This window comes from Notechis scutatus, chromosome 8 (genome assembly GCF_049901735.1).
Source record: "Notechis scutatus isolate UNSWTSFEM ecotype Mainland chromosome 8, rNotScu1.2, whole genome shotgun sequence".
Lineage (NCBI taxonomy): Eukaryota > Metazoa > Chordata > Lepidosauria > Squamata > Elapidae > Notechis > Notechis scutatus.
In genome coordinates this window covers 16,742,653-16,769,580 of record NC_142016.1, presented here as the reverse complement: position 1 = coordinate 16,769,580, position 26,928 = coordinate 16,742,653, and the positions used below count along the sequence as shown (strand labels likewise).

At 40.7% G+C, this 26,928-nt stretch overlaps 1 long non-coding RNA gene across 1 annotated transcript; it reads left to right on the top strand.

Moving 5' to 3' along the window:
• The first annotated feature begins 1,503 nt into the window (after positions 1 to 1,503).
• Positions 1,504 to 3,425, top strand: LOC148129902 (uncharacterized). Its single transcript, XR_015750413.1, has 3 exons — positions 1,504 to 1,651; positions 2,310 to 2,437; positions 2,941 to 3,425. It is a non-coding gene; the product is annotated as an uncharacterized LOC148129902 (long non-coding RNA).
• The last annotated feature ends 23,503 nt before the right edge of the window (positions 3,426 to 26,928 follow it).

Below are 26,928 nucleotides of genomic sequence, written 5' to 3'. Positions count from 1 at the left end.
GGTGGTATAAAATGGACAGAAGGCATCCATTTAAATAAAGGAATGACAGCTGGATTTAATTTTGTGAAGAAGAAAAATCTGCTACATTAAGGTGCATCTCTGCCTTGTGGCATCTCCTCGGCTGCCTCTATTTGCACTGGCTGAATGGTAGGAGATGTTTCTGATGGGCCTTAATTCCCTGGAGGAAATTAAATGGCTTTGCAAAATTATTTCATCATTTGTTGCAAAGGCGTTGGAATAGATGGATGGGTTCACCATTCCCCCCCACCCCAACCAGGAGAAACGTTCTCACTGTGTCATTGTCCTTAATAAATGTGACACTCAGAATTGGTTGCTGCATCATAGCTGGGAGCTCCTACCTCCGAGGATCATGGCCTCTGCAAAGAGATCCTGGATAGGTCATGCTCCTTTCACATTACAGCAGTTACTAAAGCCTGCCAAGTGCTCTATACAAATCTGTTCCCAGAGGTTCATCCCTCCCCACACTCCAAAATAGGATAAGTGCCTCACTGTACACAGGCTACCTGTCTGGAGTGGTCAATGCCTGGCACTTACTTTGTAAAGAAATGAGCCAGCTAACTCAATCAGTGGAACGTGTGGCCCAGGCAGAAGGGTGGGCCAGGAGCACATCATTATCATGCTTGTTTTACGTGCAAGGGCCCTTCGCTTGCAGTCCTCTTGCTGCAGCACCAGAAGCCAGTCTCAATGAGAGGCAGAACTCAGCCAACCTCTGGAATTGGCTTTCACGCCAGCATTTTGTTTTGGGGTATGTGTGTGGAACCTCTTTGGCACATTTGCATTGGCTGCTTCTGCTAACAAAAGACATTCCCCAACCTTTGCCAGCCATTCCTTTGCATGTGCGGGTACACGCAGATACACACACACACACACACACACACACAAGCTGATCATTCAGAATGAATAGCATCTTTATTGCATCATGTAGATTTTATTGTTGTTTTTTTTAAAAAAACAAGCAAATGTGCCTTGTTGCTTTAGAGGAGAAGTTAAGACATTTACAGAATCACTCAACTGGTTATTATAAGAACCATTCTTGTCATTTTAAGAAGTGGTGATTGATTTTGCTCCTTGGCCCCTTCTCTCTCTCTCTCTCCTCACCATCCCATCTTCCTTTTGTGTTGTGGTGTTGTTTAGAAATTCTGCCTCCAGAGATGGCTGTGCTGTTTTCATTGCTTTTCAGAGCTTGTAATGGCAGAGGATTTTTTTTTTTTTACATTTCATAAGTTAATAAACAAATGGAAAACAGCCCGGTTTGCTTATAGCTCAGTCTTTTTTTGCAACAATACTTTCTGGGTTCTGATTTTGTTAAGGGAGCTCAGCAAAAAGCCTCCGCTGTGATTGGCGGTGGGAATGCATTCGGATTTGCCAATTCTACTCGCCTCTCCCCTGACTGAATCACATGGGGCAGCTTTGGGGATCAAGGCTACAAAAACACCCATATAGTATAATTGGACTTCCTGCATGGGAATGGGAGGGGGGTGGTAGGAGAAGAAGCAGAGCAAAACAAGGGGTACATTCCAAAGACCACCAGAGTTGAGAAATAAGCAGCCGCTACACAAGGTTGACTGCAAAAAGCAGGAAGGCGGGGTCCAGTTTACCAACCTGGAAACCAATCTCCACTGAAAACAGGGTGCTTAACAGATAATGGATAATCAGAGTTGGAAGGGACCTTGTAGATCATCTAGTCCAACCCCCTGACCAAGCAGGAGACCCTACACCATTTCTCACAGATTCTCCCAATCTCTTCTCCCAATCTCTTCTTGAAAGTCTCAAGTGATGACGCTCCCACAACTTCCAAGGGAAACTTCTGTTCCATTGGTTGAATGTTCTCACTGTCAGAAAGTTTCTCCTTATTTCCAGGTTGAATCTCTCCGTGTTCAGTTTCCATCCATTATTCCTTGTCTGGCCTTCAGGTGCTTTGGAAAATAGCTTGACCCCCTTCCTCTCTGTGGCAGCCCCTCAAATATGTCTCCCCTCCTCCTCCTCCTCTTCACTAGACTAGCCATGCCCAGTTCCTGTAACCGTTCTTCATATGTTTTAGTCTCCAGTCCCTGACTCTTGCACTCTCCTGGCAGGAGTCACAAGGGCCTTGTTGGTCAACAGCTTCCATAATAGGATAGTTTCAATGCTAGAGAAGTACTCGAGCACTCAAAGAAAAGAAGGCTCGTAGAAGACGTTGCGTTGTGTAATCCTCTCTGGGACGTAGCGTTAAAATTGAGGCAGAGGTAATGGAGGATTCAAGAACCTCAGAAGATCGTTGCTAAGCTAATTGTTGATTTTCCAAGCAGATGTTTGCCATGAAGTGGCCCGATTCCATCCTGAAAGGCATGTAAAAGTCAACTGGAAAAAATGGAATCCAGATACTGGAATTGGCAGAGTGATGGAGACTTGTTGGGCAATTCCCCGTAAGCGTTGGGTGTGTCTCAAGGCAGGAAAACAAAATCTTTCGTCTGAACTAGATGTGTGGCAGATTGCTCAAGTGGGTGTAGGAAGAGGAGGTTGAGAAATTGTTTAGGGGAACTGAGGACAAAAAGGCCATGAGAACTAAACTGGTGTCAATGCTGGGGTATGCACACGGTCTACTTTGTCGCCAGGGATATGACTAGTTTCTTTGTCAAGCACAGGAAATCAGCAGTCCAGGCAATTCAAATAAATTGTATATTAATGCTCTCTCTACAAGAATCTGAACCACTAACGTTCAAAGCCAATTTTGGTACCTATGAGTCGGCAGAATTCAAGATGGGATGGACTTAGATGTCTTGTAGGTACGAAGGGACTCAAGACTGATGCTGCATTTGATCCCTCCCTTGGGCTCAATCTGGCCATCTCCTACATCGTGGTTGGAATAATGATAGCAGTTGGATCAATATTACACTGGAATTAAAAAAAGATTAATTTGGTTTGTGTTTATTCATGTAGGCGAGGGAAAGAAAATGGAAGATTTGACATTGGAGCAAACAAGATGCCAGGATTCCAGTGATCACCCTAATTAAATCATAAGCTTCGAGCCAAGCTTCAAAATTCATAATTCAGCTTCTCCAGTGAAACACGTTCATGGGCTGGGTGTCATCACTCACATTCTCCAATAAAGGATTTTCGGGGGTAGAATACCCGGTTGCCTGAGTTACAATCTTTGTGAGATAAGCTTGGAATGTGCTTCTGATTTTATTTGCTGTATGCTCCTTCAGGTCTTTTCCCCCCCTCTTTCTCATGGCAACTTGGAAACAGTTGCTTGAATGATTCCAAGTTGCAATTCAGTTCAAAGACATTTGCTGTTGCTCTCAGATGAATATCCTATTCCAACATGATGGAAGCTTCTTCCTTACTTTATGTGGGAATGTCCTTGGGGGAGAGGAAGAAAAACCATACTCTAGAGCAGGGGTCTCCAACCTTGGCAACTTTAAGACTTGTGGACTTCAACCCCCAGAATTTCTCAGTCAGCAAAATCCCCATTCCCTCCCCACCCCACTAACTTGCTTTCCAGCTCCGTTCTCCTCTGCAAGGCAACCAAAGAAGACCCAACCAATCAGCTGGGACTCGGGAGGCAGAGAATAGATGGGAGCCGGGCCAGTCAGAGGTGGTATTTGCTGGTTCTCCAAACTACTCAAAATTTCTGCTACTGGTTCTCTAGAACTGGTCAGAACCTGCTGAATATCACTTCTGATGCTCAGCTTGATTAATGTCTTAATATGTATCTTAGTATGTATCTTAATATGCATGCAAAGTCAAGCTTTTGGTTAATCTATGTTTTGGTGTATTGCACAAATCCTGAAAACACATTCATTAAGTTTAAGCATTTTATGTGACCCCAGCCAATAATAATAAATTATGAAGGGGCAGCCAAGGTGAGGCTTCTTTGTAGTGGCTGGGATGCTAAAATCTTATGTTACAAGATTCCTTTATCCCAAGCCACCTGTAATCTGAGTTTCACACCCACCCACAAACTAACAAAGATTGGGGGTATGCAAAGTTGTGATTCAGATCAAAGACTAATTCCAATACGTCACCTGAATTGTTAAATTAAGCTGATAAAAATGTGAGTGCACATACAAGCACATATGCATGCATAGGAGTCTAGTGAATCTGCTAATTGAGTTTAACTTATCCCATTTGATCCATTGAATCAATTCAGCAATTCAACTTGAAGATTCAATTTGAAAGGATGATTTAATGGAATCACCCCTGAATCGAAGCTACAAATTAAACCTCTGCATATGCCTAATAACTATTAATGTGCTTGCTGGTCACAAAAAATTGCCTAAAAGAGCAAGTGATTGGGTAATCAACATTCTTATTTGAAACAACATCGAGGCTATTAATCCCAATTGTGTCACATAAGGGAGAAGGACTGGTTCACAGCAGGAAGCTATGGCTTACATATTTGAAATGCCAGAAGTCAGGAGTTGGATCACATCATGAACACAAGCATGTCTCGATTTTGCTTTAAAAAAATATCCCTGTTCAACCTAGTCAAGGATTTGTATAGTACTATAATGTTTGGGCGTATGTCAACTAGAGGAAAAAACGCCTTTTTTTTTTTTGCGTTTGGGGTCAGAGGGGATAATTGGGGGCATGACAGGAAAAGAAAGTAACACTTGTTGCCCATTTGCCATAACATGGTCACTTACCTTGTAGACAGATCGCCCACCTTGCCACAACAGGTTGCCCAGAACATCTGTCAGCATTCATATCATGCTGAGTTATGAGCGTGCTAAATTCTTAGGTTCCATTTTCAGGGGAATCAGTTTATTTAGCAAGAATGGACACCCTGTCAGATTTGCCCATTGCAGTACAGGTCAAGGCTTCAGACCAACTAGGTTGATTAAACTCTCTTCCCTTAGGCACAACAGGTCAGATCATAGGTTTATTACAGAAAATTAGAAAATCTATACCGCTTACAGAGAAGTTGACCATCAAGCCATATTTAACAAAATGAAATTCAATGTAGAGAAAAGTAAAGTCCCACACTTAGGCAAGAAAAACCAAAAGTACACATATAATTGACTGGGTGAAACCAGGCTCAATAGCAGTAACTGTGAGAGGGATCTTGGAGTCTTAGTGGACAACCAGCTAAATAGGAGCCAGCAGTGTGCAGCAGCAGCCAAAAGAGCCAATGCAATCCTAAATTGCATTAACAGAGGGATACAATCAAGATCAAGTGAGTGATCACTTGATACCACCCTGTAAAGCCTTAATATCACTCTGTAAAGCCTTAATAAGAGTGGAGTGACTAGATAGTTGGATATTGCTTGTACTCAATACAAGCAAAACGCAATGGAGCCACCTCAGTCCATCCCTTCCTTAGATGGGTTGTCCTTCTGCTTTTCCCTGTGTAAACAGGTCAATATTTCCAGCTAACGGTTACAGGAACTGGGCATGGCTAGTCTAGTGAAGAAAAGGACCAGGGGAGACATGGTGTTCCAATATACCTACAATATACTTATGAAAAGTAAAGTTTTACATTTAGGCAAGAAAACCCCAAAGTATACATATAGACTGTGTGAAACCAGGCTTAAATAGCAGTTACTGTGAGAGAGATCTTTGAATCTTAGTGGACAACCAGTTAAATATGAGCCAGCGGTGTGCATCAGCAGCCAAAAATGCCAATGCAATCGTAAGTTGCATTAACAGAGGGATACAATCAAGATCAAGTAAGGTACTAATACCACTCTATAAAGCCTTAGTAAGGCCACACCTAGAGTACGGCATCTAGTTTTGGTCACCACACTATAAAAAGATGTTGAGATTCTAGAAAAAGTACAGAGAAGAGCACCCAGGATGATTAGGGGCAGTGGTGGGGTTCAAATAATTTAACAACTGGTTCTCTGCCCTAATGGCTGGCTGGGTAGGAATGGCTGGGTGGTCATGTGACTGGGTGGGTGTGGCCAACTTGACATCACTCACATCGAGGGGTGCCTCCTCTCGCCCAGCCTCTCTTCACCGTGCCTGAGCCCCACCTCACTCTTCCTCTCCCAGCCACTCCTTGCCATACCCAGCTGGTGAGGAGTGGCTAGGAGGAAACGGGCCACGGCCAGGCTTCAGCCAGTTCAGCGAACTGCACAAAAAGTTACACCTGGTTGTACTGAACAGGTGAGAACTAGCTGAATCCCACAAGTGAACTAAACTGTGAGAATTTGTTGCAGAAAATCAAATCCAGAAAGCACACACAGATAACTGATTCAGTAGGATTCATTAACTTCTTTATATACATAATAACACATGAAGTAAATTTACAATACCAACAGCAGATTCTTCCAACATGGTAGAGAGGAGAGATTGTAAGTAGTGTTCTTAGTTTCAGTTCAGCAGACAGACAAGACCAGACTAGTTTCATTTTAGAGCTGAGCACAGAGCTAAGCCACGCCCAGACTCCTTCCTTAAGTTTCTGTTTCCAAAACAGCCCTCCTTGGCTGAGCAGTTGTCATGCCTATTCATTGGCTGACCTTGATACCATGTCTCTGCCAGTTCATGAATATTCTGACATGAACTATGGGATTCCCTGATGGTGATGTTATCCATTCAGTCATGTCTGACTCTTGGTGATTCTATGGTCTCTCCGCGTCTTAACGATCTTGCACTACTTCTTTGAGTATTTCTATACTTCTATGGCTGGTGTCATCCTTGACGGTGTCCAGTCATTCTTTGGCAGCCTGGCTTCCTTTTACCACTAACTTTTCCCAATATAATTGCTTTTCACCAGTGAATTCTCCTGCATACATGGCCAAAATAAGCGAGACACAATTTTGTGACTTTTCCTTCTAGTAACATGTCTGATGTTAAGTGCTCTGGTACTTGCTTAATGGTCACCTTTGTTGTCCAAGGAATACACAGGAGCCTGCTCCAGCACCAAGGCTCAAACAAGTCGATTTTCTTCCTATCTTGCTTATTGAAGGTCTAGCTTTCCCTAACTTTGCAGTTTCTTCAATCAAATGAGCACAAAGTCTTCTGTTAATTTCTCACTTCATTCCTGTGTTAGTTTGTTATACTCAACAAAATCCTTGGAAAAGTTCTTTGGAATCTTGCTTTAAAAAAAAAACAACTCATAAAAGCATGTGATTTAATTGAAAAGTAATGAGTTAAATATCTAAGATATGAATGAATATCAATATTAATGAATAGATTTGTATTATTTTTGATAATATAGTATAATTTTAGAATGTACCAGACAGAATACCAATGTAGGTTATGTATTTTATATTAAGTACTATAAATATAGAGGAAAAGACAAAGGCATCATACTCCATATAGTGTATAGGAGAAGTACTTCTTCTTTTTTTTAAAGAAGAAAAATAAATGATTGGCTGGAATAGAACAGACAAAGAATAATAAATATTACGATATGAATTGAGAGGAGATAAAAAAATAAAAATGAAATAAAATTGAGAAAATTTAAAGGAGAGGAGAAGTTATATAGAAAATTGAAAATGTTAAGAAGATATGAAATGGTATGTAAAATGAATATGAAATTGAACTTGTGTCTGTACCAAGAGTTTTAACCCGGGACTAAGCAACTTTCAGAAAAGAGATTTTTTATACTTTTATGTTTTGTGTTTATGTGTATTTATGTATTGTTTGTCTTGAAAAATAAAACTTGTTTAAAAAAAAAAAACAACTTTGGGCATAAGGCCTGATAGGGAGGTTTTATACTGACCTCTTTGAAAAGCAGGAAAAACGGGTTTAACCAGAGATGTCCAACTTTTTCCAGATTGAGGGTTCATGTCCCAATTTCTGGTCAGAAAAAAAAAAGATGTTAAATAAATACTTAGTTTAGATGATTGTGGGTCTTCATGTGCCACCCTTTAGGGCTGTCCCATGTTTCCCAGCTGTGATTCTAATAAATGCCATTATTCTGTCTGTTCTACTTGTCTACCACAGTCTCGGCTTTTGTGTTTTTGAAAACCCAAGGCAATTACCTACGCTCGCCTTTAAAGAAGCAATTTTGCAAGACTGACTGAGTTGCCAACAGCATGAGGGGGGGGATCATTATGAGATTGTTGAAAGCAACACCCCTGGAACACTTTGAAAGTGGTGAATAATGTGGTGAAATGTGAATTGTGTCCAAATACCCTTTCCTGCTGCTTTCAGTAACAGGTTCTACATTGGTGGCCCTCGTTCAAAGAGACCTCGGCAGAAATACCCTTGAGATATCTGGGGCTGCTCACATTGCTTAGGACGGTGGCTGGGTGTGCACATAACATCCAGCCAAAGATTAAGACCCATTAAAGAAGGAAGAACATTTTTATTTATTTATTTATTTATTTTGATTTGTCAATCGCTTACAAGATAATAGGTATAAGTATATACATAGTTATGAATACATGAAATGGGTACATATAAGAAAAATAAAAGAAACAATAGGACAGGGACAGTAGGCACGTTGGTGCGCTTATACACGCCCCCTACAGACCTCTTAGGAAAGGGGTGAGGTCAATAGTAGACAGTCTAAGATTAAAGTTTTTGGGGTTTGGGGAAGAAACCACAGAGTCAAGTAGAGTATTCCAGACATTGACCACTCTGTTGCTGAAGTCGTATTTCCTGCAATCAAGTTTGGTGTAGTTAACCATGAGTTTGTATCTATTGCGTGCTCTTGTGTTGTTATGGTTGAAGCTGAAGTATTCATTGACAGGTAGAACATTGCAATGTATGATTTTATATACCATACTTAGACCAGACCAAAGACAGCGTAATTCAAGGTTTTCTAGGTCTAGAATTTCAAGTCTGGTGGTATAAGATATTCTACAACGAGCAGAGGAGTGGAGAACTCTTCTTGTGAAATATTACTGGACTTTCTCAACTGTGTTAATATCAGATACGAAATGTGGGTTCCAGACTGATGAGCTGTATTTGAGTATTGGTCTAGCAAATGTTTTGCATGCTCTAGTTAGTAGTGTGATATTACCAGAGAAAAAGCTACATAGGATTAGGTTAACAACTCTTAACGCCTTTTTGGCTATGTAGTTACAGTGGGCTCTAGCACTTAGATCATTAGAGATGAGTATTCCAAGGTCCTTTACAGAGCTTGGATCATCAACAAGGTCTTGGTAAAGGGTATGTGACAGTGGTGATATTCAACTGGTTCATACAGGATCGGGTGAACTTGTAGCAGGGATTTGGCGTGGGTCGCCAAACTGGTAGTAAGTTCTGGCTGGCCGTGCCCCCGACCCAGTCACCCCATCGCCGCTGGCTTGCTTGCCCCACCCGCCCAATGCTCGCTTCCCCTCCCAACAATCAGCTGTTCATATGATGAGCTGTGCCGGGACTCCCTTGCTGAGGCCCAGGAAGGCAAAAAGTGGAGGGAGGGGCTCAGTGTCCCCTTCCATTTTTTGTCTTCCTGAGCCCCAGAGGAGCCTTCTGGGAGAAAAAACGCCCCCTCTCCTAGAGGCTCTTCTGAGGCCAGAAAGGTCGCACAAAACGGATGGGGGGGTGTGGCTGCAAAAAAAAGCCACGCCCACCCAGTCACATGGCCATGCCCACCCAACCATGTCCACCAAGCCACAGAACCAATAGTATAAATTTTTGAATCCCACCACTGGTTTATGAGAGCTAGGCTGAGAATACAGTCTAAGATTAAAGTTTTTGGGGTTTGGGGAAGAAACCACAGAGTCAAGTAGAGTATTCCAGACATTGACCACTCTGTTGCTGAAGTCGTATTTCCTGCAATCAAGTTTGGTGTAGTTAACCATGAGTTTGTATCTAAGGTTAACCATACTCTGAATTGTGCTTCAAACATAACACTCATGGAGCTTGTGAAAATGGCACAGGGAACCCATTTGGTCAGGAAAGAAAACAGTAAAGAAGCCCAGTGAAATGGCTCAAAGATCCATACCTGCCCACCTTCCAGGCCTTGAAGAAACCCCACAGCATTGTGTAGATGCAGAGATTGTGGTTGTGGCAAGATTCAGGGTTACATGTCAATTCTGTTTTCATTTTTTTGAACTAGGTTAACCCAAACCAGGGATTTAATTACCAACCTAGCCTGTGCCCCAATGTATGCATTAGCCTAGGTCAAAACGCTGAGTAGCACATGGACTTCTTCACATCTAGTGGCAAAATGAAGCTGAGTCTCTAGCGATGGAGCTGCATATAGGTCATAATATCAACGTCACCACAATGCTCAAAATAAAGCCACTTACTAACCATCTCTAACACCTATGAAGATAGGTGGAAGGATAGATGCCTAACAAGAAGGTAGTTGGACTCAAAGACAGTGGTGATGAGGCACCACTAGAATATCTGAAAGACCAGGTTGGAGAAAATCTATGGGGTCACCAAGACTGTCTTGATAACACACCATCTGTCCGTCCATCCATCCATCCATCCATCCATCCATCCATCCATCCATCTATCCAGGGGTGGGATTCAAATTTCTTAACAATCGGTTCTGTGGGTGTGGCTTAGTTGGTGGGTGTGGCTTGGTGGTCATGTGACTGGCTGGGCATGGTTTGTATGTAAATATTGTAAATATTTATGTAAATATTGAATTTTTATTTAAAAAAAGAACAACTCAGGCAAAGCAGGCAGATTGAGTTGCTTGTAGAATCACAGATTCACTCCCAGATCTACCTTTCTGCAATCTGCTGGCTGAGTCTGCACTGAAAAATAGAAGCTTCAGTCCTAAGGAAGGTTTGGCTCTGCTCTCAGGCCACTTCTCTTCCCCCCCCCGACACCCTGAATACCACCCCTGACTGGGCCTCAGGGAAGCCTCCTGGGTGGGGTGGGTGGGGAGGGGAGGGGCGGGGCCAGCCAGTGGTGCAATTTGCCGATTCTCTGAACTGCGCAGAATTGTAACAACTGGTTCTATAGAACTGGTCCGAACTGGTAGAATCCCACCCACCCATCGCTTTATTACAGTTTTGGAAAGCCACAAAGACATAGCTCTCCAGGATAACATTTGGGACTGAGTAAGATAATGCAACCCTTGACTGATGGCCCCTTGGATTGACTGTTTACAATTATATTTTTGTTTGTTTTTAGTCTTTTACTGGAAGATACTCAGAGTCTCTAGAGATGGAGCAGCATATAGGTCATAATATCAACGTTACCACCATGCCACCACCATGCTCAAAATAAAGCCACTTACTAACCATCTCCAACTCTTTCACAACATATCAACTTCTGATTAAGATAGGCCACCAGCTTTAGAGCATGAAAGGCAGTTCCTAATAGCACTGAAGCCTTTATTCCATCCTCTTCCTTTTGGGGGGAGTAAGGAAAGAAATGTTAAAAAAAATTGCATCAAAGCATCCACAAAACTAGGGCTCTTCTCTATGCTTCTCTAAGCTGAATAATTTTTTTTTTATTAAAAAAGGTCATTTTTTTGAAGTCCCAACATTTAGTCACACAAATGTCTTCTATGAAATAACAAGAAAGGGAGATGGTTGTTTTTCCTCATTCAAAAGAATGACAACAAAATTGGATCTAAATGAATGTTTTCATGAAGATTCTTGTCATTTTGGTTTTTAAAGACTGTAAAAGCCTCGGGGGGGGGGGGGGGGGGGAAAGAAGAAGAAAAAGTAAATTACAAATGGACTTTCTTCTGATGGCTGTGATGGAGTTGTGATAACATAAGTAACAAGCATTATGGGCATAATCTGAGCTTTGCATGTATGATTTTATTTTTTTGATCTGGTGTTTTTGAAGGAAAGCAATATGAGTCCCATTTTATTAAGAAGCATCATCTTGGAACATCACAATCAAGGAAGTTCTTTCTCCAAGGGGCATAAGTCATAAGGCAAGATCAAAGGATAAGGCCAAACTAGGCAAGCTACAGAATATGTTAAAGCTGAAGATCCTGTTCAATTATAGTGAAAATGGAAACAGCTCCTTCGTTCCCCAGAAGATTTTGACAGCTAAACTCAAATGCTACGCTCTGTGGTTGTTTTAACCATCCACCAATACCGTAATAGAGTATTAAAATAATCAATACGGGGAAAGGTGATTTTTAATGAGATTATGGCACAGGGCACAGATCCCCCCCACTCCACTTTATGTAACATACTCTTAAATCTAACCTCAGAAGTACACATACTGTGGCTGCTTTTAAAAGAGTAGCACATATTTTAAATGCATTTACCCTCTCATATAATTTGCAAAGGCAAGGAAGTGTGGGACCTGTTCTCTTTTCATCTGTAGCTGCTTAAGGGTAATACACAGAAGAAAGGAAAGTGGAAAGTAAAAATTAAAAAAAAAAAAAAGAAATAGTTCATTTTCTCCCTAGGCTTCTCCTGGTACATTTTTATTTCTCCTTTTTAAAAATTTCTTTCTGTTAAACATTGGTTGTAATTTGTATACGCATGCACGCGCATAGGCATGCTCACACATCCACACGCTCGGGAATGTCGAGGAAAATCAGCGCCGTTCCTGGAGCCGATCCACCCCTGTTTTTGGAAGACAAACAGGGGGCCAGATTTTCAACCGTGCTCTGTGCCCAGTTTTTCACCCACGCTGCTGAGTTTTCTCAAAACCTGGTGCTTTGTGTCTCTGCTACCATATGAATTGGAACAGGAGGCCAGATCCCTGCTGGTGGCAACTGATGTCATTCCATCGCATGGAACTGACTCCTGCAGTGCATACCAACTTGTGACAGTGGGGTGGAGGGGGGGGAGAGAGGGGAGGATATAGCAGTTGTGTTTTGAAGCGTGACTGGGGATAACCTCGCTGCCATCAGCTTTCCCGAAACTCCTGGCTCCAAAGCACTCGCGGGATTTTCCTGGCAGACAAACTCTAGCATGATTTTGGGTGAATCCAATCTCTCCTGCCTTGTGATCCACATACGCTGGATTCTCTGGGATCTGTGTTGAATCTGAAAGGTTTCCTAGAGCTGAAAGGTGCAGAGGACTTGCCAATAACTCTGTGTGTGTGTGTGTGCATGCATTAGATGACCCATTATTTTCTCTACCCGTTTTCCCCATCTGTAATTTTTAAAACTGGGCAAACGTTGAAGGGATGCTTTGCTTTGATGATGCTTGGAGCCAAGTATTCCTTTTCTGGAATGGTGGTCTTTCCAGGAAAGGAGTGGAAATTTCTGTTTCCTGGCCTCTTCTCAGCTATAGCTCAGGCTGACTATTCAAGCAACACATATCTTCCAAGTCAACAAAACACAACTGCCGTGTACATATCCCATGCTGCACCCCAGCAAGTAAATCACATTCTAGCTTAACATGGAGGTTTTGCTAAGACCATAGCTGGGTTGTTCCCAAACAAGTCCATTTTAATTAACCTAGCATTAATGCTTTTAACAGATAACAGATAATCAGAGTTGGAAGGGACCTTATAGGTCATCTAGTCCAACTCTCCACCAAAGCAGGAGACCCTACACCATTTCTGACAAATGGCAGTCCAATCTCTTCTTGAAAGTCTCAAGTGATGACGCTCCCACAACTACCGAAGGCAACTTCTGTTCCATTGGTTGATTGTTCTCACTGTCAGAAAATTCCTCCTTATTTCCAGGTTAAATTTCTCCTTGTTCAGTTTCCATCCATTACTCCTTGCCTGGCCTTCAGGTGCCTTAGAAAATAGTTTGACCACTTCCTCCCTGCGGCAGCCCCTCAAATATTGAAAGACTGCTATCATGTCTCCCCTGGTCCTTCTCTTCACTAGACTAGCCAAGCCCAGTTCCTTTAACCGTTCTTTATATGTTTTAGTCTCCAGTCCCCTAATCATCCTGGTTGTTCTTCTCTGTACTTTTTCTAGAGTTTCAACATCTTTTTATAATGTGGTGACCAAAACTGGATGCAGTACTCTAGGTGTGGTCTTACTAAGGCTTTATAAAGTGGTATTAGTACCTCACTTGATCTCAATTATATCCTTCTGTTAATGCAACAAAGCTTTTTATGCCCTCCCCCAAAATGAGCACATGTAGACAGAACAAAATTGTAATTTGCTGTCTAGCTGAAACCACCCAAGCCAACTTTCAACCTATTATCTGTGGTCTGCTTTGGTTGGCTCATCGAAAAAAAGCTAAGCAGGATCAGATCTGGTGAGCATTTGAATGGGAGACCATTCAGGAAATTCCTGGCGGTGCACTGGAAAGAAAAAGTTGAAAGCACATCTAGGAAGAAGACACTGACTAACCACTTTCATATTTTCCCACAAGGCCTTCAAATCACTATCTTGACTTAAAGATGTCTGTTTTTTTGCTCCTTTGAATCAAACCAGGCAATGAATTTTACTCAGACTCATTTTTGGAAGACAGTCATGATGGAATCCTTCACATCAGAATTTACCTGCCTGGAAGCAAGAGGAATAGGTTCTTTATTTTCCTTCTGAAAAATGGGAAAGCATCTACAACAGAATTTGTCTATTTGTCTATCTAGCGCAGTGCTGGCAAAATGTCTTGGACAGCAAAGATTTTTTTTCCATTATCCATTTCAAGGGGCTGTTTCAAGTGGAGATGCCAGAAAAAAAAAAACAACCTACAGCCCTTCTGCATAATAGCCTATATTTTCTGAACTATGTCCTCCTTTTAACCAATATTCTGACTGTATCAAAATCAGTTTCAAGTCAGCCAAGGCATCATTCCAAATATAATCATTTGACTCTAACTCCTATCAGGATTAGATAGCATCGCCAGTGGTCTTTCTAGGTCTCCTTGTCCTTTGGGGGAGGGGGGTAAGGGTACTCCAGTTGGAACCAGAGTCTCTGCTGAAAGTGGATTTTGAATTATTCACCCCCCCTACCAATTGCTCCACCCCCCAAACAAATCTCTTGATAGCCTCTGTGTTTTGCTGCGTAGGACGGCTCAGCTGATTAAGATTCCATCCTGTGTCAGGCAGTACTCCAGGTTCTCGGATTCTTGAAAGGAGCCAAGTGTTCAGAAAGCTGGCATAAGAGTATCTCCTGGAATTATTCATCTTTTTCCATTCCAAGGGCCTCCTGCATTTGAGTGCGCCATCTGTCTGCTTCTTCAGCACTGGCTTACACCATTCAGCAGAGTGATAGCAATGTTAGCAACCCACAATCCACAAGGCGTGCTGGAATGTGACTCAGGCTTAACCTCCTTCCCATGGCCTGAGCAGAAGTGGGGTGAATGGACCCCTGCAATGGCTTGATCTGGGAACTACTGCAGAAAATTGATAATAATAGCAAACAAGTTTTTAAAAAAAGTTATGTCCACAATTGAGCACAAAATGTATGTTGCGAAGTGAAATGTTTGTTGAGTGAGTTTGCCCCATTTTACAATTTTTTCCTGCTGTTGAGCTATTAAGCGAATTGGTTGTTAAGTGAATCTGATTTCCCCATTAACTTTGCTTGTCAGAAGGTCACAAAAGGGGATCGCAGGACCCCGGAACACTGCAATTGTCCTAAATATAAATCACACCTGACTTTTGATCACGTGACCATGGGGATGCTGCAAGGGTTGTAAGTGTGAAAAACGGTCAAAAGATAGATATATAGATAGACAGACAGACAGATAGAATGAATTCTTTATTGGCCAAGTATGATTGGACACACAAGGAATCTGTCTTGGTACAAATGTTCTCAGTGCACATAAAAAGAAAAGATACTTTCGTCAAGAATCATAAGGTACAACACTTAATGATAGTCATAGGGTAAAAATAAGCAATCAAATCATACTAGGAAACAGTCAATATGAATCATAATGATACAAGCAACAAAATTATAGTCATACAGTCATAAATGGCAGTAGATGGGTGATAGGAACAATGAGAAGATTAATAATAATAGTAATGCAGACTAAGTAAATAGTTGGACAGTGTTGAGGGAATTAGTTGTTTAGCAGAGTGATGGCGTTTGGGAAAAAACTGTCCTTGTGTCTAGTTGTTCTGGTGTGCAGTGCTCTATAGTTTCATTTTGAGGGTAGGAGTTGAAACAGTTCATGTCCGGGATATGAGGAGTCTGTAGATATTTTCACAGCCCTCTTTTTGACTCGTGCAGGATACAGGTCCTCGATGGAAGGCAGGTTGGTAGCAATTGTTTTTTCTGCAGTCCTAATTATCCTCTGAAGTCTGTGTCTGTCCTCTTGGGTTGCAGAGCCAAACCAGACAGTTATAGAGGTGCAGATGACAGACTCAATAATTCATCTGTAGAACTCACTTTTTTCAGTGTCTTTGTAGCTTTGAACGGTCACTAAATGAACTGTTGTAAGTTGAGGACTATCTGTATTGGAATAATGTCCTGGATCTGTTTTATAAAGAGCTGTCAGCAGGCCCAGTCTCCATTCATCTTTTGTAAAACTAAACAATGCAATGCCATCATCTAGTGGCAGGGCGTATCACTGGATACAGACATGGATGTGCAGAGAAAGTCTTTAATAAGCACAGTGAGATTAATGCCAAAACAAGCAAAACAGAAAAAAGTTGGCTTAATAATTTATCCCCACAGTAGGAAGAACTCATTTAGATATTTGGGTTCTGTTGGGGCCTGACTGATTGTGGAGAATCTGAAAATTTAATCAGCTTAGCTAGCGGTGGAATGTGATGCATTTGGTGGATGCTGCCCCTGGCTAGGTTCACACACTCTACTAAATCAGGTTTTTAACTATTTGTTGAACAGGCACAATTGCTGGGTTTAAATAGGGACCTTGGCTAGGGACCATGGTCTATAAGTGACAGTGGCTGGATTGATGCAACATGTTTAGCTACTATTAGTCAAACCGCTGAACATAGTAAGTGAACCAAGCAGGGCTTCTGCTGCTTCAAATCTCCTTCAGTTTCAGTTGTTATGGCAGTTTCACATTACAGTATGTTAAATGTGAAAGGGTAAAAGGTTTAGATTTAACTACTGCTCTGTGTTCCCCACTACCTCCCAGAATGAAAAATCTAACACACTTAGGAAAGCATTAAAACAGGCAGCTGAACCACAAGTCTTGCATGATGTTCACTTATAGCCATTGATGAAGCTCGACCAAGGCTTAATAACAAGAGATTATTGGAATCATAGTCCAACATATTTGGGGGTGGGTGGGGAAAGGCTGGGCGGGAGATGCTGTAGATGGGTGAAAAAAGATACATATTTAACATCAATAGAATAGGAAGTATATCCTTCCACTTTGTCTGAGAAAGAACCACATTTGATCCTACTTTTATAGTACTTCTAAAGCTAGTATGCTTGGGACACGGTGGCTCAGTGGCTAAGATGCTGAGCTGGTCGATCAGAAAGGTCGGCAGTTTGGTGGTTCGAATCCCTAACGTTACTTGACCCAGCTTCTGCCAACCTATCAGTTCGAAAGCATGTAAAAAATGCAAGTAGAAAAATAGGGACCACTTTTTGTGGGAAGGTAACAGTGTTCTGTGCACCTTCAGCGTTTAGTCATGCTGGCCACATGACCACGGAGCCTTCTCCGGACAGCGCTGGCTCTTTGGCTTTGTGACGGAGATGAGCACTGCCCCCTAGAGCCGGAAACGACTAGCACGTATGTGCGAGGGGAACCTTTACCTTTACCTAAAGCTAGAATGGCTATCTTTTTTAAAAAATTCAAGTTCATGTTTGGATAGACTTAGAGGAGGCTTTAGGCTGATTGGGAGTTGAAACCTGCATGAATATGGGTAGTCCTGGACTTACAACCATTCATTTAGTGAACATTTGAAGTAACAACAGCACTGAAAAAAAGTGACTTGTGACCATTTTCACACATATGACCATTGCAGCATCCCCATGGTCACATGATCAAAATTCTTGGCAACTGACTCATATTTATGATGATTGCAATGTCCCAGGATTATGTGATCTCCTTTCGTGGCCTTCTGACAAGCAAAGTCAATGGGGAAGCCAGATTCCCTTAACAACCATGTTACTAACTTAACAACTGCAGTAATTCACCTGACAATTTGTGGCAAGGAAGATCATAAAATGGTGCAAAACTCAATTAACAACTGTCTCACTTAGCAACAGAAATGTTGGGCTCAATTGTGGTCACCAGTTGAGGACTAGAGCAAGAGCCAAAAATTAGTGGGGCCACCAATTTTTTTCTCTGTTTCCCCCTTTTTCCCCACACAACACACTTCCAGAGGAAGGATAGCAGTTTCTTACCAGAAGTCTGAATGGTTCATTTGGAATTAGGCTAAAGTCCACTTTTGGCTTCAAAGATGAAAGTCGTCCCCCCCACCCAACACTACCCACCTGTCAAGTAATATGGCTTGTATCGCAGCTAATTCTTGCTTGACAGTTTTGGTTTTAAATCCAGCATTATCCAATGTTCTTGCTTCTAAAAGTCCATCATCGGGTAATCTACGTGGGATAAATTAATCAAGCAAGGCCATGCCTGCCTTTTTCTTCTGAAAAGCCAGCAAACTGCAAAAAGCAAGATTTGCCTCCCTCTCCTTTTTTTCTTTTTTCTTTTTTCTTTCCTTCACTTGAAACTCTGGCTGCTGTTTTATTTTCCCTGCTCTCCTGCTCACAAGCTGTTTCTGCTCGATGTAGATAGAAGGAAGAATGTTTGTGTGCTGGAGAAAAAGACTCTCTCTCCCACCCTGTGACGGCTGCATTTAACAAAAAGAAATAGGACTCCGTTTTGCTGTTTATCTCCACTTGTAATTTGACATGGCACATATAAACTGGCTAAGAATGGAAGGAAGGAAAAAAGGGGTATGAATCATCGGTGATGATAATTGCTCTCAGATAGCGCTTTCATTTTTTTGCAGGGGGGGGACTTCTAGGGTTTGGTTGGAGCGCTTAGCGAGACCCCTTTATATGACTTTTGGTAGGGCTGGATGAATCGGTTTCCAACCCATGCTAGTTTCATTTGCATTCAATTATGCCTATTCCATCCCATTTCCACTGCAGTTAGTGAATTAAGGGTGCATGCACACATACATACACCATGCCTTTTATCTACAATTTTCTTTAATCTGTGCCATGTAGGTTGCAATGCTGAATGCATTTGGGTAGGCACCTTTTTTGAGCCGAGAGCAGAATTTTTTTTAAAAAAGACAGTATGCTCCTATTCGTATACAGTATTTGGAAGGGCAGTAGAGGTGGGTTCGCTTGAAAATGCAGATCAAATGAAACCCTTCATTGTCTTGTCAATTAACTGCTGCTATGTCTGCTTTGGCTTGTGCATGACGTGGCCGTGTTTGACCAAAAGACACATTCACAAATGTCCCTCTTCTACTACCTGCTTGCTATTCACCCATATTCAATCTTGATTTAACTCTGGTGGGTCAAGGCTCAGCAGTTATTACTATGCTGCCTCGCATTACCTAGTGGGAGAATTGCTCTTAGTTTTTCCTTGGCATCAAAGCTCCTTGTAACTTTAGAGCAGGAGTAGGGATTTCATGGGCGCAAGGGGTGTTCTGTGCTTTGCATGCTATACTCTGCAAGAAGGTAGAGCAGAACCCAAGTCAATATTTGGGGCAGGAGAGTAATTAATTTTTAAGAGGGGGAGAAGCCTCTGCAGGTCATAAAGTTTTCATTCTGCATTTCAAACACCCCTTCCCCATCTTCCCAAATGGAAAAAAGAGTCTAATTTCTGACCTGCTCATTCTCTGGAGCTCAGAAGTGAGTAGGGAGGGTGAGGTGTAAAAGGGATGGTAACAAGCTACAGCAGTTGTATACCTGCTTTATAGTATTTTCACAAACTATGGCCTTTACAATAAAGAGTTGACTAATGTGTATCCGAAAATAAGTGCGCCCAAAGCAGCATCTATGTTGATCTGTTGGAACAAAGACAACCCAGAGTTGTGAAATATTAACAATTAATACATTGCATATGATACATTGCATATAATACATGCTGTCCACGGGCCACTTGGTTTTGTATTCAGAGTCTTGAAGTCTGTTTTTTTCCTTAAAAAAGAAAGAAAGAAATAGCAAATAAATGCAAATGTTGAAAGGTTTATTGTCCCATTTATAAAAAAAATTCCCAACCTCTGCAAAAATGAGCAAAAGTACAGAAAATCCCTCATTGTTCCACCCTGGTATCACTAGAAATTCCAGGGCCTTGGAAGGCTGAACAGTTTTTTTTAAAAAAAGAGGTGTGGTTCCTCCCATTACAAAAAGTTCTTCCTAACCTTGGATTATGATGTAAAACCTTCATAGGCTGTGAATCCTAGCCTTCTATCTTGAGGCAGGACAGATCCTTGGTTGTTCAAAGAGAAAGAAATGCAGGAGGGTATTGACAAAGATACTTATCTACTGATAATCGTCTCTTCATGCAAACCCACCACTGTGCCAGTAGTGGCTTAGTGATGGCACAACAGTAATGACCTCGTTGCTGTTGTGTCTGCTTTTCAAAGAGGACACACAGAAGCTACTAGGTGGAAAAGGGATGTAACAGGAGAACAGTACCCTACTCCTCTTTGAATCAGAGAAACGAAGCAGCTGTTAGAGAGAAAAAACTCTGAACTAATGCAGACGTCTTAATATCTTTGTATAGAGGAGGTCTATTATGAATCATTCTTTGCTACCCTATTACTCAGCTTTTGATAGGGGCTTACTTGTCTCAAGTGCTTTTCATTACAGCCCTAATGCTGTCTATTAACATACTGGATGGAAGCTCTTTTCTCATCGGAGGCATGCATCACTGTGCTTTTAAAGATTATGGGGCTTGCAAATACATAACACTTTACTGCTTTGCAGACGTAATTCACACAGAAAAAAATGGCACATATCCTGATAGGTAAATAGCTAACCTACACCCCCCACCCCACCCAGAACCCAGGTAAGGAGAAATATGAGTGTTTAAGATTATTTGAGTCTCATTTATGAAAATGGAAATCAATCAGTTAAAGAAATCATAGCCTTGAGAATTAACTGCATTACAGAGAAAGCGGCTAGGAAAAGGGAGTGGCCAAAGAATTCCTATTGCGATAGGTGGCGGATTGGGGAAATGGTGCTTTTAATATTGCGTCTTTAAAATAATTTTCTGTTTCTTTAAAATACTTTCCTATAGGAAATGTCTTTTTCTTCTCCCTGCACAATTTTTAATTTTCAATTTTTCTACAACAATATCCAGGCACATAGTATTCAGACATGGGAAATGCAAGCTGAATATCCCATTGAAGTTGAACTGTGTCATTAGGTATTGCTGCTCTTAATTATTATTATTTTCCTATCCTGGCAATTCATGTGGCTGGATTTTGTTTGAAGACATTAAATTAGAACACTGCTATTTATTTATTATTGTTAGTTCTGGGCTGTTCAATACTTCAATAACTCTGGGCAGTTTAATGAATAAGCTATGGGACATAAGGATGTCTCCTTGAGACCACTGGGTGGGGATTTGGCTGCATTTTGTGGGTGCTGCACATGTATCTGAATGTGTGTATCTTTAATGCCACATTGGTACAGTAACTGGGTATTTCGTTTACTGAAGCTGTTGAGGTGTATTTTGAAATAGCGATAACCTACTTTAAGATAAATATATTTTTCTCATGTGACTCTCTTGGCTTTTAAGTAGAGAAGAGTATGCTATAGGATAAATGGATGTACCAGATGGAAGAAAGTTTTCTGCTACATGCAGTAGCTAAATGCAAATTGGCAACAATCGGCACTGTCAGAATAGATAATATGTTAGAATTCACATTATGATATTTTAATTCCTTCCCCACTCTCTTTTTCTCACTGTATTCATTTTTACAATTCCAGGTAGCTGATAAGGAAAAGAATATCACAAGTTATAAAATGGGATAAAATATGAACTTCTAACCCCTCCTGCAGCACCCAGAAGGGGCAACGTGCCTGCCCACACAATCTTTGAGTGGGTCCACCTTCCTGCTCTACAAGTTTTATTATTTTGTTCAGAACATTTTAATTAAATAAAAATGGATGCTGAAAACCAGAAGACTGAAACAAACATAACCTGCATTGTGTTTATCGTTTTAACCTTGTTGCTAAATTGAGAATGTAAACTGTTCAGATTTTTAAATGACTGAAGCCACATATATATTCTTCTGTAAAGCCTTTGATTCAGTGGTACATGACAAACTACTCCTAAAACTAAAATCTTATGGTATCTCTGGACACCTGCATAACTGGATAGAAGCATTCCTGTCAAACAGACAACAAATGGTCAAAATTGGGAGTGTCCTATCAAATTCTATACCTGTCAACAGTGGTGTCCCCCAAGGCAGTGTTCTAGGACCAACCCTTTTCATACTCTACATAAATTACCTCTGTGATCATATCAAGAGCAACTGTGTTCTCTTCGCTGATGTAAAGCTATTCAACACCACAGACAATACTGCTACCCTTCAAAAAGACGTTAACTATGTATCAGAATGCTCAAGCAAATGGCAACTTCAAATCTCAACAAATAAATGCTCTGTCCTACATATTGGCAAAAAAATAATAATCAGAAAATAAAATACAGGCTGAATAGTCAAGACCTTGTTGATAATCCAAACTCTGTCAAGGATCTTGGAGTACTCATCTCTAACAACCTAAGTGCTAGAGCCCACTGTAACTACATAGCCAAAAAGGTGTTAAGAGTTGTTAACCTAATCTTATGTAGCTTTTTCTCTGGTAATATTACACTAATAACTAGAGCATACAAAACATTTGCTAGACCAATACTCGAATACAGCTCATCAGTCTGGAACCCACATTACGTATCTGATATTAACACAGTTGAGAAAGTCCAGAAATATTTCACAAGAAGAGTTCTCCACTCCTCTACTCATTGCAGAATACCTTATGCCACCAGACTCGAAATTCTAGATCTAGAAAACCTACAACTACGCCGCCTTCGGTCCGATCTAAGTATAGTATATAAAATCATACATTGCAATGTCCTACCTGTCAATGAATACTTCAGCTTCAACCATAACAACACAAGAGCACATAATAGATACAAACTCATGGTTAACTACACCAAACTTGATTGCAGGAAATACGACTTCAGCAACAGAGTAGTCAATGTCTGGAATACTCTACTTGACTCTGTGGTTTCTTCCCCAAACCCCAAAAACTTTAACCTTAGACTGTCTACTATTGACCTCACCCCTTTCCTAAGAGGTCTGTAGGGGGCGTGCATAAGCGCACCAATGTGCCTACCATCCCTGTCCTATTGTTTCTTTTATTTTTTTTATTTTTTATATGTATCCATGTATTCATAACTATGTTTTTACTTATACCTATTATCTTGTAAGCAATTGACAAATAAATAAATAAATAAAAATAAATAAATAAAAATATAAATAAGCAAATAGAGTTGAACATAGACCCTCCCCCATTCCTAAAAGTTGTATTTATTATTATTATTTATTTAAATATCCTAGGCAGCTCACAGCAACCAATAAAAACAGCATAAAAACGCATAATACCCTTCCCATCAAGCTGTTGTTGTTGTTGTAATTATTATTATTATTAATTATATAAATTTATATGGCTATGTATCTTGCAACTGTGATTCTGGGCAAAGAACATAGAATGAAAATCCAGCCCAACTAAACCATTCCCCAACAACAATTATTTATTTTATTAATTTTTTCACACTTCTAAAGCACCCATCTCCCTCAGAGAGGGAATCCAGATGGTTTATAGCAAAGTATTAAATTAATAATAATAAAACAATGGCACCCAAGGCAAAGACAATTCAAACCTTACAAAAATGCATATTGACAATTTTCCCCAGACTTCAGATGCCATGCTCTAGGAAATATCCAAATCTTCAAGGAGTTACAAAATGCTTTCAGGGTTGGGGGCTATATGAATCTCAAGAAGGGTATGGCATTCCAGAGTGGTTAATGGCTACTGGAAGAGCTAAAAAGTTGGCACTTTGAGAAATAGTGCTGTGAAAACCAGTTGTGTTAACTTGGAGCAATTGTCTCACAGGAGCAACAGGCTTATAACTTAAAAGTAAGCACAAACATAGAAGAAAGGAAGATAGGTAGGTAGGAAGGTAGGTAGGAAAGAAGGAAGGAAGAAAGGAAGGAAGAAATAACCTTCTTAATGTTTATTTATTTATTTATTCTCTACGTGCCGGACTCTGATGCTCGGTGAAGAATTTGCAGTCTAACAGTAAGTTAACAGACCATTTCAGCAAATTCATATGAGCACTTCATAGAGTTGGATACTAAACAGAACTGAGCATGGGGGAAAGGAGAATCACTCCAGGAAAGCAGATAGTGGGGAAAGTAAGGTATGGAAACCAGGAAGAATATGATTTTTCAATAGCTTTGCACTGTGTGAGTTTCAGATATCAGTGCAGAAACTCTGTCAGGCTCTGCAGCTATCTCTCTATCGAAGGCTGGATATGCTACAAATCTTCTAATGGGATTAAAGCTTCATGCTGTGAGTGGAATATTGAGGGAGGGGGAGGGAGAGAAACAGACTACTTTCTGCCTGAGATATTCCCAGCTGCACACAAGCAGGAAAGGAAACTTCCATTTGCTGCCAACTGGATCTTTTGCTTAGAACTGGCAACATGACTTGGCCCACAACACTGAACTTTTTAACTATGCTATTTTGACATGGCCCGAGTTGCACTGTCATTAAACCAATCTTTTTCTCTAGCCTTTGCATCCTCAAATAAATTGCCCCTAAAAATCCATAGAAGGAAAAATGCAGGTCTTTTCTCCCCTTGGCTGTTTTCACACAATACAGTTAACTATATCAGTTACAAACCCAGTGGCCACATTCATCCAAAATGTTAAACCTGGTTGATTTCAACCAAGAGTTGGAGGTGACAGTACTATAGTGGGATGTGTTTTGGAGGGACTAGTTTAATGTACTGAATGAATCCAGCCTATTTATTCTGGCAAATTTTGTTCCACAGTTACAGGATAAAATGTCTTTACCAAATATAGTGTTGGTGCAACACTATATTAAGCAGGAATGGACAGGAGGAAAACAGCATCCTGCTGTTTAATTTCTGCTGGAACATGGCTAAAATTCTAACAAAACATCCTGGGTGAGGTGAACTCGGTCCAGCAAATTCATCTGTTACTTAAAGTGATGATTTACCTGTTTATTTCTTCTTTTCAAAAGGTACTGCTATATCACATCTCTTTTCAGAAAATCTAAAAGCATTTACAGTAACAATAACATAATTCCAGAATAAAATAGAGTAAAACCAGTTAAAAAAAAACATTCCATGAAAATAGATCTGTTGGGGGAGTTTAGTGGATAGGGCCAACATAAAAAGATAGATTTTAAAGAAACGTTTACAAAAGTGAATTATTTTCATATCAGCCATCTACTTAGTCACTCCAGGGACTCAGAAAATTGTGTTGTTCAAACCTTTGTGGAGGATGGAGAATAGTGGCCAATCTGCCAACACCTGCTGGGCCAGCAAGATCAATAGAAGAGAAGAAAGTAAAAGAGAAAAAAAAATTCTTGCCACCGCACATGGGTATGCTCTGGACAGGACTTTTAGATAAAAAGAAAGGCTACACCAAACACAAAGGTCACAAGGGCCCCTAAAAGCAAAATGGCTGGTTTATTAAGCTTGGAAGTCAATGAAGAAAATTCCATTATCATCCAAGAAGGCAGCATTTTGTAAGATAATTCAAATTAGGATAAAAAGTTATCAAATGATAGCATGGCAGATGAGTAAAGCAGAGCCACTGCTAGGCTCACCATGAGTCTCACATCACTGAGAAGGCCTAGGAGAATTTTTCTCTTCTCCCTTCCATAGATAGTTTGAAGAACATCAAAAACTATTTGCATATACAGCTCTATGCTGAAGTTTAAACAACATAGTAAAATAGACTGGCATTAGGTTGGCAAAGGAATGAGGCGAAGCTGCACATTCTGTCCTGATTCATTCAACCTACATTCTGAATGTATGCTGAAGGAGACTGTATTGAAAGAAGATGAGCTCCAGTTTTAAAACTCAGGAAGAAACATCAATAACCTGCACTATGCTGATGACACAACTCTGATAGCTGAAAATGCAAATGCAAGTTCTAGTAATGAAAGTCAAAGAGCACGTGAAAAACACCGGGATGAAGATTAAATGTAGAGAAGACCAAACTAATGACAAAAGTTATAGCAGCCAGTCTTAATGCTGCCATTGAAGTGTTTCTGCCTTTTAGGTTCAACTGTCAGGAATGAAGGGACCAGCAGGCAAGAAATACACTAGATTAGCATTTGGTAATATTGCAGAAGGCTTTAGAAAAGGCTGTGATTTGTCTATTCCTAAAGCAAATTAGAATCATGCAAGTAATGGTTTTCTCTGTGACAATCTATGGAAGAGAAAGTTGGGTTTTTGAAAAAGCAGGATAGAGAACAACATAATCGACACTTTTCAACACTGGAAAAGACTCTTTCTTGCAAATACCATAGATAAGCATGGAAATAAACAAACCACAGAACAAGTCTATCCAGAGTTTTTTCTCAAGGCACACCAGGCTTAAATTACCATATTTTGGACACATTATGTTAAGATCTAGATATCTTGAGAACTGTATAATACCGGGAAAGATAGAAGAAAAGAGAAGACAATTAGGAGCAAGATGGATTGCAATTGTTGCATTGAAACAGTTGTTTTGGACAGTGAATGTAGTAGGTGATAAAATAGGCCAAAATGCCTTTCTGATCTTCTGCTGAGACCAGTTTCTTTGCTGCACTTAAGGCATCTCTCATTCTGAAATGTCCCCGCAGCAATACATTTTTAATAGCCACTGAGATACCTTACAGACAGCCACAACAGACTTATACGCTATATCCACCATGTTGAAGGTGCCCCCAGAATAATGCCTATGCCTGGCAGATCGGAAAAGAAGTAGTGTTGTCATAAAAAACGGTCTGGATAATTCCTCTTCCCACCATGCCTGGCAGATCCACCTCTCAATTTGATGGAGGCCTCTTGGACCACCCCTAGATATCCAAATTTTTTGTCAGGGCTGACTGAGGAAATATGCAGACAATTATTAAACATTTCAGCTGTATGGACCCAGTGTTTGTACAATGGTAAAATCTATTGTCTAGGTCACAAAAATAAAAATACTTTATTTGAAAGTAGACTCAGAGATTTAAAATAGGAAAGAGTAAGCATTGAGTGGC